This window comes from Pelmatolapia mariae, linkage group LG23 (genome assembly GCF_036321145.2).
Source record: "Pelmatolapia mariae isolate MD_Pm_ZW linkage group LG23, Pm_UMD_F_2, whole genome shotgun sequence".
NCBI lineage: Eukaryota > Metazoa > Chordata > Actinopteri > Cichliformes > Cichlidae > Pelmatolapia > Pelmatolapia mariae.
In genome coordinates this window covers 38,952,643-38,967,204 of record NC_086246.1, presented here as the reverse complement: position 1 = coordinate 38,967,204, position 14,562 = coordinate 38,952,643, and positions in this window count along the sequence as shown.

Genomic DNA, 14,562 nt, shown 5'->3' with positions numbered 1-14,562 from the left:
TTGCAGTAAACCCCTAAGTTTAACTGCAGCTGTTGGCATTATTTGTGCTCTTGCCCTCCCAGATAACTGCCTCAAACCAGGAATAGATGGACAAGAACCATTTAGAGCATACATTTAGCATTTCTGATCTATGGTCTTTTATCCCAGAAGGCATTTTTCTTCCTGTTTGAGCAGGTTTAAGGCGGAAAAATTTGGATGAACATGCAACGAGTTGGATTGACTCATTGCTCACACTGTACTTTGAACACTGCTTTGTTAGGTGGGGAAAAGTGTGAGTGGAGTGGAAGGAAATTGATACAGCTGTTTTTCTCACCCTGCTTTTCAGCAGATGTTTCTCACATTCACATTTAGTCTGTAGTTCAGCCAATCCTTATATGGCTATATGGCATCATGTACATGGAAGACACAAGCTAAACCCACCTACTGTGTTTATAAGGTCCTGTCGACGCTCCGGTGGGCTCCAAAAGATCTAGTCATACGGTTTTGTCGACTATAGTGAATTTTATTTTAAACAAGAACTTTTAAAGCAACCTAACACAATCCCTTATAATGTTAATTATTTTTTTCCTAAAATGTTGAATAGCATCTTTAGAAATCTACGAACATGCCAGAGAGGAGAAAAGAGAAACTTACCTTAGATCAGTATGTTTGTGGTATTGTGAATTGACGCACTGCTCTGAAAGGAGTTTGAACTGGTGGATGCCGTTAACCCTCGTTCCCCCTACAAATTCAGCTGGCCAACTAAGAACTCGGGCAGCTACAGGGACCTATAGCCATTGGAACTGAGGCACATGACAACAGCTGTCTGTTTCAAGAATCGGCACTTTGATTAGAGCAGGATGGTAGTGAGCGATGTGGCATAATTCCTACATATCTGGGTAGGGCACTTCTGAGAAGAGGAAAAAAATGAAAGCATTAAAGCATAAAAAAAGAAGAAGAAAGACTGAAGAGCGATCACATGCACATTTGCAATCACACCCATGCTGATAATATACTTATACTAGCTATATTCAGACATATTCATAGGCATTAAACCATGTGGCAAACTTGGAAAGCTTCCCATACAATCCAAAGTCCATCAAACACAAAGACATAAGGATATGAGCGCAGCAGACCATTGGCCCCAGTGAAAGCTGAGAATGTGTGCAATGTGAATGAGACTCCTGTCTCTTATTGTGGTCGTTTTTCATCCACTACTACTACCACCCCTGCCCCACCCCACCTTCCATATCTCTGTTTTAACACCTATATTGCATTTTTTATGTTTGTGTTGTTCACTAGAGACACTGCAGTTTGTGATTGGTAACAAAACAGTGGAGCTACGGCTTTACCTACATCAAACTCTTTCATGTGGCATCACTGGTAAAAGATAATATGAGCAGAATTCACAAACAAGAGGGATCATGCCCTGTAACGTGTGTTTGGTTATCAGTTGGCTGCTGCAAACAGGCTGAGGAGATGTGAATGATATTAACCTTGCCAGACTGACTCAGTGTGCTTGCTTCAGGACATAAGCATGCGTTCCTGGTGATTTATAGATGTAGGGTAGTCAGCCACAAGGCCTCGGGCTGAGGCAGACAGAGGGAGTGAGCAAAACAACAGTACTTAATTCAAGTCTGACAAATATTCTGCAGGAAATCCATACAGACTGCTCCATCGAATCTCTTAGACCCCCTAGTTCTTTCACAGTTGTAAATTGCAACTTGTGGGCTCAAAGATTCCACGTAAACAAAGCCCAAAGAAGAAGAAACAATGACAACTTCAGTTTATTTTACACACCAATACACCTTGCTGCTTCTGCTTTCTCCAGACAGCAGAGAAAATACATCATTGCAAGTTCCCTGGGAAATATGTCCTGGAACAGCTGTGAATTTCCAATAAAAACGATTCCTAATCCTGCATGCATTTTTCAGAGTTGTGAAATTACAAAATACCTCATAGTCCATATGATTCTTCCTGCATTGTTCTTTCCGCCCTCCCGGAGCCTGCTCTGTCCAATCTTTTCAGTCAAGCAGCTGTTCACGCAGACAGCTGCACTGGCCATTCATTGCGGCTGAGAGGCAATTAAAAAATCAAGCCAATGTTGTGTTTTAGTTGATGCATTGCTATTTCAACATGTAATCTCCTTTCTCATGCATCCCCCTTTTTCTTTTATGTACACACATCCACAAGCCAGCTCTTTTCTAAGCACACGTATGTGCACATGCTCATGAGCAGGCCCGTCAAGAGTGTCAGTGACCAAAGATCTGAGATGGAACGGAGATTTGATTTTTTTTTTCTAAAGAGGAAAGCTCCAAATTGCAGTGACATGGTACCACTGGATTTGAGGCATTATTGAGGCCAGAGACGAGAGGAGCCATGTAATCTCTAAGACTTACTGGTCCACAGATTTTTTCCATAGCTTCTTCAGTGGAGGCATGCGGCCACACAAAGTCAGACTGGCGTCACGGTGGCATTCGGCAGAGGGTTAAATTGAGCCGAGGCCCTGCCTTGTGCCACAAGCACTGATGCATTCCTATATGTCCACACACACGTAAACACGCACATTCGTACAAGAGCTTGCATGTCCGTTTGTGCTTCTCTCTTCCAAACATGCACACATACACACATTGTCTATCCCTCCATTTGTTCTTTCCTCTCACAGCACACAGCAGGTGCGAGGGGGAGTGTGACAGAGCTGGGTTGGGTGGGTTGGGACGGGATCATCCGCAGTCTTTGGAACAGCATTTCTATTGTTTCAAAAGTGTCCGCTCTTTTGGAACTGATTTGGAAAATTTAATTGGATTCAGCCTTTGGCCCTCCATTTTGTCTTTTGATATAGCACAAGTGCATTTTGGGGAGTTATTAGTTTTACTTTCCCTGGCACAGAGTAAATCCAGTTCTCACTGTGTTTAAACTCATCACACAACATGGTGTTGGTCTGAGCGTAAGCAGAGATCAACCGTGGTAAGAAGTAGAATAACGACTTTGAGTAAAAGGTAAAGGTCTGTCAGCATAGGATTAAAAAAAAGCAAAAAACAGAAAGGCATATGCAGTCTCAATCTGCTGCAGTGTACAGAGGATGGTGTGATCAGAGGACACTCTCCTAAAATTGTGAAATATGAAATAAGATTGGATGGAGGTGAGTTTTCTTAGATTTCCTGCAGATATCTCAAGCGTTGATGATCCATGTTATTGCCATAATCTGGTGGATATAAGTGGATAAAAATTTATCTATGAAGAATGAAGATATAAAAATAGCTTTTTAGGAATTACACGAGAAATGGATGTTTTTGGGAAGTAAAGGCTTTAAATCAATTATTTTCCACACTTCAGACAAGAAAACATCTATGATGCTACCAGCTCTTGTAGATGCATTGTATTATGTATAATTTATGGCTGAAAGTTACCCGAAATCTCTCATTTTATACTGTAAGCCTAAACTAATGGTGGTCAATCAATGTATACGGTTCACAACTGAAGTCTACTTATTATAAAGGTATTCTTGTTGCTACTTAATTAATGTAAAATGTGTTTCTTCTTCCTTTACAGACTTAAAACGAACGTGAGATGTTGGATTTAAACTAATAATCTGATTGAATGAGCAGCTGAGAGCAGTCGCTGGGAGCAGGTTTACAGTCTTTGTACTGAAGGGATCAAAATGACTTTAGCATCTGGAGCTGTGAGTTCATGTATTTGAACAACAAGCTTTTTAAAATGTGAAGTGAGTTTACTAGTTTACTGAACTTGCATTATCGAGCTAATTTTTTCTCAGCTAGTTTCATAGTTTCACAGTACATAATTGATTTGAACTATTTGAACTTGGATGGAGCTGAATTAAAATAAAATGTATTTATTAAAAACCCTCCTCTTGGTTAGAGCAGAGCATGACTGTCCCAGGCTGAATTGATGCTCCAAAGTGATTTATTTCTAACGGCTGGTACACAGACTTACCATTATGCACAATGAATGGAAGCTTTAACCAGCTGTGGACAACACAGTGAATGGTCTAAAAAGCACAAATCCTATATTCTAGGAACACGGGAAGTATGGATCATATGGTTTGCTGATTTCTGACTTCCTCTGGAGTCTTGTCTAATGATTGCTGGGAATGAAGGGGCCATCATCTCTCCTGCCCTACCCCCCACGCCTGCTCATGCCAAAGTACTTCCTGCCTGCCACATGTGCGCTACAGCATCCAGAAATGTATAGTACACTTTATTCTTTCTTTTACTCAAAGCGGTGCGAGTGAGAAAGTTGTCAGTCAGTTTTACAAGCCTGTTTTTTCTCATCTGTCCCCTCTTCATCATTCTCATTTTTCTCCAACTCTTCATCTCTCTTTTCTATGCCCTCCTCATGCTCCAGACAGGGGCATTACAGACTAATAGTAGGCAGCTAGGAGCACTTTTATAATTGCCTGGGCTCATGTGCTGTGGAAAGCCAGGGCAGGGGCCAGCAGCATCAAAGCCTGACTGATCATTCCTCAGCCTCCTTCCACTGAAGGGGTGGGGTGGAGGGGGGGCACAAATACAGATGGACAAACAAACCAGGGGAAGTAAAAACTGAAGCAGATGTGGTGATAGCAGTAGATGGACAGATAGACGGATGGACAGGAATAGAAGAGCCAAATGGATTCATTTCACCTCCTTGTCCTCTTCGGCTCAAACACCTGTTAATATTTAACTAACAATGGGGGTGGCACCAGCAGCGGGAATGAAAAACATATCAAGCAAAGCAAAAAAGTGATGCTGAGGTGACATCATGGATTATTAAGGTGGGGGTGGGTCTAATAAGCGCCTGGTTTGGCCTTTCGGGTAGAAAGAGCAGGAAACTGAGGCACAAGCAATTTGAGAAGCTGAGGCCTCAGTCTGCAGCTGTGCACTCAGTTTTCCTCTCTCAGCTACACAGCTGCAGGACTGACAATGCTGCAAGTATTTACCCACGACCTCTCCTCTACTTCACAATCCAGTGCATATTTATTTGATGCACATGCCACAAAAGAGTAGAGATTTGAATCTATCCAATATTTCTTTGAGGCTGCATGCACGAGTATGTCAACTATTGCTTAGAGCCTATTTTTTGAGTTATGCTTGGCATCGTATTCCACAGAACTTGAGTCAGTGGAGTATCTTACCTCTTGTTCGTGTTGTGTTTTTCCGTGGAGACATTCTGCAGCAGCAGTGTTAACATGGAAAACATGCAGTCATCCTCGCAGACGATGAGCAGAGTAGAGAGATTAGTAAAAGCTACAGCGGCACACTTAGACGAGGCTTTCTGTGATGCATGCAACTGATATAAAGAAAAAACTAAACGATCTCTGCTGATTGTTATGCACCACTATTGAACAGGAGGCATATGTGCTAAACAATTCCAAACATGGATAATTTATCACGTCAGTACTTTTATTAGCTTTGTTTAAAGTTCACAGATTGTGAGCAGCTTTCCTTTTTGAAAATATGCACGCTTGCAGCATCATAGCGCTGCATTCATCTCTGCAGACGCCTCAATTACAACCCACTGATACCCTTAAAGTCAGAGATGTGCTCAGGAATGCTCCGCCAGGACAACTGCCAAGCATCACTACACAACACCATCAGCTCCAAGTGCCCCAAAGAAAAAGGAGTGGGCTGGGGGTGAAGATCATCAGTATGTGTGCAGGCCAAACCAGAAGAGAGGAGGAGGCGGAGAAGAGTGGGGATAATATGTGGCACCACTCTGAGAGCCGAGCCCTCCGCCGCAGCACTTTTGTTGCCAGATCACAACCAGATGTGCCAAGTGTGTCCAAACAGGAATGACTGCGTGAAGGCAATTTTCAGCAATTTGTCAGATTTTAGAGTAGCCCCCACCATCCCCCACTATCCCCCATGTCTCCTGAAAGACAAATGTTAGAGAGCACAACAATCACAGGCTCCCATGAATGCTTGCTGCACACTTTGCCTCCAGCACAGTCATGACGAGACATATACGATCTGAACACACAGGGGCAAGACCAGGCCTGTAGTATTAACAAATAATCACCCGCCTAACTTCCATGCATCAGCATTACTTAATCAAATTGGACAGCATATTGATTTACTCTTGCTTGTACAGTCAAATACAGTGACAACATCCCACATCCCATAAATCCATGAATTTATCTCACTTTGGATCATTTAAAAAAGGTGTTTAAATTTCTCTGTACACTTCAGATTGCTGTCATCATATTTTCTTGCTGCTTACTCTCCTTCTTCATACATTTTCTACCCCGTTACGGCCTCTCTCACAGGAAATTGAGGGCAGTGTCTTTTCTTTACGGCAGCCGTGAAATGTGTCGGCTCAAGGGACAGGAAAACGGGGGTGGGGGTTCGGCTTGAGTGTTGTGAGACCAGGTACAAATATGAGCTTCACTCCACTCCCTTCTTCTACACAGCCTGGACAAACAACACAGTCTGGCCCTGAACTGTGAAGAGGATCACCTGAACCCAGCTGGTAGACCTCTGAGGTCCCGCCCTGTTGTTTTGCCCCTTTTAACATCATCAGATAAATCTGTTTTGTTTTGTTTTTTTGTTTTCTTGTTTTTTTGTGTACCATTCTATGCAAATAGGCAGTCAGCTGACAGTGGTAAAGAGGTATGGCCTGATCAGACTATATTTTTTTGCCTACTTTGCAAGTCGCAGTGATCTAGATGCACAAGCAGACAAGCAAACTGATTCTGTAGAGTGCAGGGACACATGACACTCTTGGATGCAATTATGCAAACACATGGAGGTGGTTGGAAACTGGAATGCATGTGAGTTCTTAGTTGTTTTGGAGTTAAGATAGATTTTTAAATAAATCCCACCTTCCTGGTTGGAGTCCTCTCCCTCTACTTGAGTCACTCGTTTGGAAGGCAAAAAGTCTGTATCCTGGGATCGATGAAAGGGACAATTGTGGGAGAGTTTGCATAACGTTTCTGTCAGTCATGTGTCTTGTTACTCCCTAAGAGGGCTCATATTCACCACTAATGCCTGTTTTAATTTGTTGCCTCATTGCTCTGGAATCCAGGATAAATTGCCACTGTTGTTCCTCTTGTTTACAAAATGAGCAGGCCTTCTTGGAAACTTGGTGAGCATTTACCATATTTATTCAAGTTTGCAGGATTACATAACAGAATAATTCTGCTTATGGTTAAGGAAAATGGAATGCCAAATCAAATCACTACATTTGTTTTTTGGGTTTTTTTTCTGGTTTTTTGGGGGGGATAGTTGCATTCGGCATTTAAACCACTGGAAATTTGTCTTTGTGCAAAAAATAAAAGCATAACATAAACAGTAAACAAATTTCAGCATATGAGGGCTTGACATTAAAAGAAAACTGAGGTGGCCATAGAGAAAGACATGTTGGCAGCGAACATTGTCATAAATCAAGAGTCAGTAAAAGTGTAAAGTTGTGGTTTTTCCCTTCTAAGGGTGTGTGTCTAGCATTACAGCTGAAAGATGGACAGCAAGACTGGAGTTTGCTCTTAGGAATCTATGTGGGTGTGGGAATGGCTTTACATGAACATACGGTACCGTTCCTTATTTTTTGGAGTGTGAGGTGCTTTTTTTTTTAACTTCCTTTCTTTTTCTTTCATGTGTGATTGCGGCTGTGCAGGGCTAACGGTCCATCCGACTTATGTGTGGTGTTTGCATACGTTTGTGTGTTTATCGCATTGTGTCATGAGGGTGTGATTCTTTTTCTTTGGTTCTGAGCGACAGGCAGTCTTTGTGCTGGCATGTGGGATGTGTGCAGGCCAGATGCAAGGAGAATATTTAAAATAATAGCCTGGTGCAAGAGTGTCTGTATACAGTATGCATCATTTGGCTTAGCGATGGATTATTCTAGTGCAGGGAGTATCTGTGTGACTGCTTAGGCATGTTTATGAATGTGTGTATATATGTACAAACATGTCTCCATATCTTATAATCTATTTCTGTGGGCTTGCAGGTTGCTGCCATGCATTTATGTGTGTGCGCGGGGTTTTTTTTGTGTGTCTTTCTTTGCTAATTACATTGGTATGCAGTACACACATATATGCGTACAGTTAGGCATATGTCAGATAGGGCATACTCAGGGAATGGGCGTTAGTTTAGGCTATGTGTGTTTGGGTATACAAAGCCATAGCAGCTGCTGGACACCACCTGTGGCCAAGCCCTCCTTTAGGCCTGTTGTGGCTCCAAGTATTCCCTCTGGGCTCACAGGCACAAAGATAGTGAGGCTAAAACAGAGCCTGCCCCCATCTGAATAGATCCATGTGCTATGTTTGGCCCAACAAACCAATCTTTTTTTTTTTGTTCTGTAATGCAAAAGAAACATTTTACTAAGCGATCAGAGGAGTGTTTATTCTCCTCCTTCTACACAACTTTCCCTCCGTTTTTGGGCCATTTTTGCGGATTTGTTTCATCCACTTGAGGCTGGCTGACAGATGCCCATCAGCTCCATAGTTTGCTCTCACCCAACACAGCTCCAGGCCCCACAGTGAGACAAGAAACTGGCAATTACTGCTCTATGAAACATGGCTCTGTAAATGGACACCCCATATTCTTGCTGTCAAGATCTTTATGATGTTTATAAAGCCATTTTTTTCAAGTACATTTGTTACCATAATTACGGGGATCTGAATAATGAACTCAGTTACCACAATCCTTCTATCAACAGTTGGAAAATGTTTATTGTCACAGTTTGTTCCACATGATTTCAAATTACTCCGCTCTCACTCAGTTTTATTTAGTTTTCAAACTGCACACTGTAAACAGAAACTTTTCACAACATTAATAGGTCTAATAATGACACGTGGCAGGTTTCTGTCCCTGACTGAGAAAAATCCACCGCTCAGGTTTCATTCTTTATCTCCCTAATTCAATTTCCTGCAGGATGGCAGATAGTTACAGCCCATAACCTTTAGGTTTGATTACTAATAACCTGTAATTAGTTTCAGAAGAGAAGAGAAGAGAAGAGAAGAGAAGAGAAGAGAAGAGAAGAGAAGAGAAGAGAAGAATGTGATGAGCAAATAAGCAAATCACAAAGATTTGCCTCTCGTGAAGAATTGTATTTGTCTGCCTTATCTTTTCTTTTATGCTGCAATAATGTGTACTGTCTCTGTTTGGTAAAGGGATAAGACTAGGAGGAGACTGGTACACAATTAAAGCCTAAAGCCTAAAATCCAGCTTGTGTTATTTAGTCATCCAGTGACATTATCATAGGCAATCTCAGATAAGAAGGAAAATATGGAAACGGGTCATTTTACACTGAGGTTTATGGCTAATTAAGATCTAATGGAAACTACTAAATAAAACACTAAATAATCTTGATTTGTAATATAACTTACTTGATTATAAAGGTATTCTTGAACATGTACCGTTTTTATTTTCTCAGTACACACTTGTTCCATTATTGACATGCTGCTAGACATTACATATTGCCATTTCATTTTAACATTTGCCATTTTTCCACTGCTGAAACTGCAGACAGGTTTGAGAGTGTATGTGTTAGTAATTTGGAAAAAGTTGCAGGGGTTACCAGTGTCATATCCCACAATGCACCACTAAATTCCTTTAACATGTGGTGAGTCAGGAAAGGGGTGGTTGACCTATGCCTTCACATGAGCCCCTTGGGAACAGCGTTGTGAGTTGCACAAGAAATCTAGGATCACTGCACAAACTGCTGTGCTAGCTGTGACTGGAATTATAATCACCTTATTCGCCTTCTTCCTCTCCAAACTGAATACTCAATGTTCCTTCTTCTTCTGTTCTTTCGCCATATTGTATTTATGCCTCTTTTTTCGGCACTATATCTGTTTAAGTCTTCTTGGAATTCAGCACAACACCAGCTCTGTACATGTAATCTATTAAGGTAGGTAGAGGAGGGAGAGAGTACACGAAACCAGGGGTGCAGAGTGTTGCTCTACTTTCTCCTTTCGCCACTTTCCTGGATGTGCACATTATTTCTGTGGCTTCCCAAAGTCTAAATGGACAATTTAACTGTGATTTTTTTTTATTAGGATCACCACACTGTACAAAAAATATCTGGCAAGATAATTGTTAAAATTTAAACTTTACAAAGAAATTTTACACATCAATACCAAAATATATATATAAAATGTGGTGAAAGTCCAAATTCTTAATTTAAGTTGAAGCACAGATTTGAAAAAATACTGTGTTTAAATTTGAAGTACAGATTCAATTTCTTTACTCTAGTAAAATTGAAAAGGTACTTGAAGTATAAGTACCTCTTCTAACAGGTGTTTTTGTGTAAAGCTGCCTTATTAATACAATAATAAAGCCATATTAATACAGGTGAATACAGGCTTTATTTCAGCTAAAGTTCTCATCCTAAAAAACTTGAAACTTGAACGTGAACTTGAACATTATTATGTACAACACAAGCAGAGCGAAACAAAAAAAGGTTATAGTGTACTTCAAACCTAAACAGATTTCACAAGTTTGGGAACCCACTGGTTACAGAGGCGCAGCATGAGGTAAAAATCACTTAGACATCCAGTTTGTGTACACGATGTGATCGTCTGAGCTGTGCTGCTCTTTGTAAATTCAGCAAGATATACGCAGGTATTATACAAACTACAGCTGATTTCCAGCCTCTAGTATAAATGTAGAATTCAGTGAGCATAAACAGTATCGCTAACTTACACTGATATCACTGTCTGCTACCTTTGATGCAACAAATCATTGACCATGAACAACACAGCTGCTCTGCACCAGTCCAGTATTGTGCATCACTGCAAACATCATTGCAGTGCTGCAAACTAACCAATGCTGAACTGCAACGTATTTGTAGTTTGTTACATCCTGCCTCTGATTACTTATAATCAGATGTAAATAATCATATATCCAGGATGTACAATAGAAATTGAACAGTGATGAAATAATAACTTACTATATTTATTCAAGTTTGAGTAAAAGTAGCTTGTTCCTTAAATATTTTCATTCTCTGTTACCTTAACTATTATAGAGGTTCCTTGCATGACATCATTTGCAAATGTTTGAAAATTGGCTGTAATGTTAAATATGATACAGTCACTTGTCTCCAGGGAAAAATGTGTGTTGCCTGACTGGTTGGTGGCAGTTTGTAAGAGGTGGCGGGGTGTCACAGTGTGAAACTGGTTGCAAAGAGAGTGCTTCATCAAAAACTTGCTTGCTCATGATTTAAACTTGAAAAACTTTAAGGCAAACTGAAATAAACTAATGTTTGGTTTCAAAGTATAACTTGTGACTCTGCCTCTGATACAAAAGACACAACTTTTACTTTTACTTTGAAGGTAAACGATCAACCGTGCCAAATCTGCTAGCAACCAAAGCAATCACAAGGAGGTTTTTGCCAACCAGTCAGGTAATACACACTTTTAATTTATGTCCATTAGTTGTCAGTTTGCCCACGTCACTGGGGCCTCATTCAGGATGTTATAATAGTTGCACATCCAGAATGGCTGACAATTAAATTTCCACTGGTTAATAGTCACATATCAGCAACACCTCAATACTTCATGAGAGAAGACGACTGGATCGAGTACCAATTTGTATTTACAGAAAACTAAGTTTATTCATTCAGTTCACTGCTTTGGTCTGATGAAATTCATCAATCTCAGCTTTTTAATGGTCAGTACTATTTATTACACATGTGCTAAAATGCAAAATATGCTAAATTTGGTGATAACTATGTTAATGTTGAGTGTATGCTAGCATGCCAACATTGGATTGTAGACCAAAGTACTGCTGTGCCTAATTACACTCTCAAATATCTGATTGTATTGTAGTAAACTGGCAAGTTTTTATGTACTTTTCTATTTCACATTTTAATATTATTTATTTCGCATTATCTGGAAATTCCTAATAGTAAAGTTAATTGCTTTGTTGGTAACAACCTGCTAATCTAAAGAGAAGACAACAATAGCACACTGAAATATAAACAGAAATAAAAATGCAGTCACCTTTATAAAGTAGTAAATCTCACATATTTGTACTCTTGCAAAACAATAACAAAACATATATTTACATTTTCTTAATTAACAAAATATTCATCAGAAGCATTAATTAAACCATTTGGATTTCCAAACTCGAACTTTTCTTTCTTTTTTTTAATCATAGAGAACTCATAACAGTTTCAAAGGTCTTGGAGATGTCTCTGAGCCCTGAGGGTATAAGGAAGCTAGAAAGGGGTTCTGGGTCAGGGTCATGAGAAGCCTGTGTCTCGGCGGGTTTACCGTGGCAGTGAAAGGGGTTGTGTTTTCGAAATGAGCAGTGCTTAAGCTCTTGCTTCGTGGGGAAATCGTTGGAGGGGATGCTACAAGTAGGGGAACGGAGACAGGAGAATGGGAAATAGACAGCTGTGTAGGGGTGAATAGAAGGTCCTTTTGTGACCTGCCAAAAGAAATCTGTGACCAATTATCTATGTCTGACTCTAAAGGGGGAATTCTTGAATACTTTGGGTGGGTGTTTGGCGATGGAATGAGAGACAGTTGTTGGAGAGATGATGCATTTGTTAGTTTCAGCTCTCGTCTTTTGTCTGTGGCCTCAAATGTTTCAGAGAAACTGCATTGAACCAATAGCTGTTTACTATCTGCTTTAGCTTCCCAATTAACGGAAAATAGTGCACAAGAGTGAGGGGAATGCGTAACATTTCATTTACTGTATGCAGTAAAAGGTAGGCCCAGAAAAAAAAGTTATTTTGCATCTTGTGTGTGCCTATTTTAGGCACAGGAAAATAACAATTTGTCCCGCAATTGCTGAAATATGCCTCTCTGTGCCTCACCCCCACTCCACAGGGAGGGCTTCCTATTTGTGCGGTTAGATTTCCAGCTATGTGAAAAGTGTGTCCTACAGAGAGAAGGTGAAAGTGGTTGAGGGAAGGGAAGCTGGACCCATGGATGGCTTGTAAGCCATGTGTTAGACATTAAAGGGCTAATTACAGTTTTAAAAGCCCTCTGTTTACCGCTGAGAAAAGCCTTGTTAGGTATATTTTACTGTCTCCCCTGAAATTATTCATCCTTGACAAGCTCAATTGACATTATCATAATTAGAAATGTGATTGCTGCTTAATCACTCCAGTCTGCAGTGGAAGTCAGTAATGCTCAGCTGCTCCTCTCTGATCATTTCTGAGAAAACAGGATAAAATAGGCTAGCTGTTGTCTTCTAATGGCATGTGTGACAGGAAATCTAACCCTAAGGCAACACAGGTATTAAAACTGATCGCATTTAACACTTCCTGTTGACAGAGGAGATGTACCAACATAGGGAAAATGAGAGGCTGCTTCTCTTTTTGCCTTTGGAGTTAAATCTGAAATAGTTTTGCAGTTTGTTTGCAGGAAGAGGATAAAGGCATGTTGTGAACTCTGACCCAAGTGGGTGTGCCATTGCACGGGTATAAAATAACTCTGTTACCAATGACCCCATGACCACCTCTTCTCTTCAGTCCCACATGGTTGCCAGTAGTGATGACTGCGGGTGATCTTCACCTGTCAAAGCAAAGCTCGGACTAAAGACTTGCAGCTTGAGGAAAGGAAGCAAAACAAGAGGAGAAGAACAAGCAAGCCAACAACTGACTTGATTGGGAGGTTTTTTAAAGGGTAAAAGAATAGGCGAAGATTTGCTTGTCCAAAAATAAGGCAAAAAAGGCTAGAAGGGGTATATTTTAGATGGAAATGAATATACATTCCAGGAAGCAGCAAAATGTCCTTCTACACAGTAATACACTATAAAGCTTGTTACCTAGCAGAGGAGTTGCAGCTGACTTCTCTGCAACCGCTCACTCTGGGTAATCTGTCTCATTACACTGACCCTTAGATTAAATGAGATTTAAAACAGTAAAGATCCTTCATGCCTCTCCCCAAGTAAGAAAAATATACAGCACAGGCAATTAAATAATGCAAAACTATTAAACATTGCATTCCGTAAAAAATACATAGTTTAAACTGCTCAAAAGCATCTTTGATTTTTTTTTCTCCTTCAGCAATTTGAAAACAAGAGAAATGTGACAAGTCCTAATCAATCAGTCAGCAGGCAGCAGGAGGTTTGCGTTGTTTTGCATTTCTTCAGCTTGTTTCTTCCTGGGATTTTTCTTCTCTTGACAGGAGGTACTGCAAGAAGAGCATACCAGCAGTTGAAAGAGGAATCGCATTCCTTCAACACCGATTCCCCCATACCTTCTTTGTTTGAAGTTAGTGTTTGTCTCAGGGATTTTCTTTCACTACATTTAACCAGCTTCAGGGTGAGCTTGGATAGGCTCACTGGCCTCTATGGAAAAAACATAAAACTTGGGAGGTCATTTATTTTATCAGAGAAAGTGTCACTTTTGCAGAATCACTTGCTTTTAAATTGTTTGTGACATGTTGCTGGAGCTGCTTTTCCTTTTGTTTCACAGCTTGATTCAGACATACAACACTCACTGAAAGAGCCACAGCGTGCTGTGATTTTTGCCATAAATTTTGAAAGACTGTTTGTACTGAGTATTGACATCAGTCATTCAAGTGAAGCGATTCATTCTTTTGTGTGTGTGCAGCAAACAATTGCTGCTTCCACCATTTGCAAACAGGCTCCCGGGGAAGCTGTTTCTTGGAACAGGAATAAGGACGAT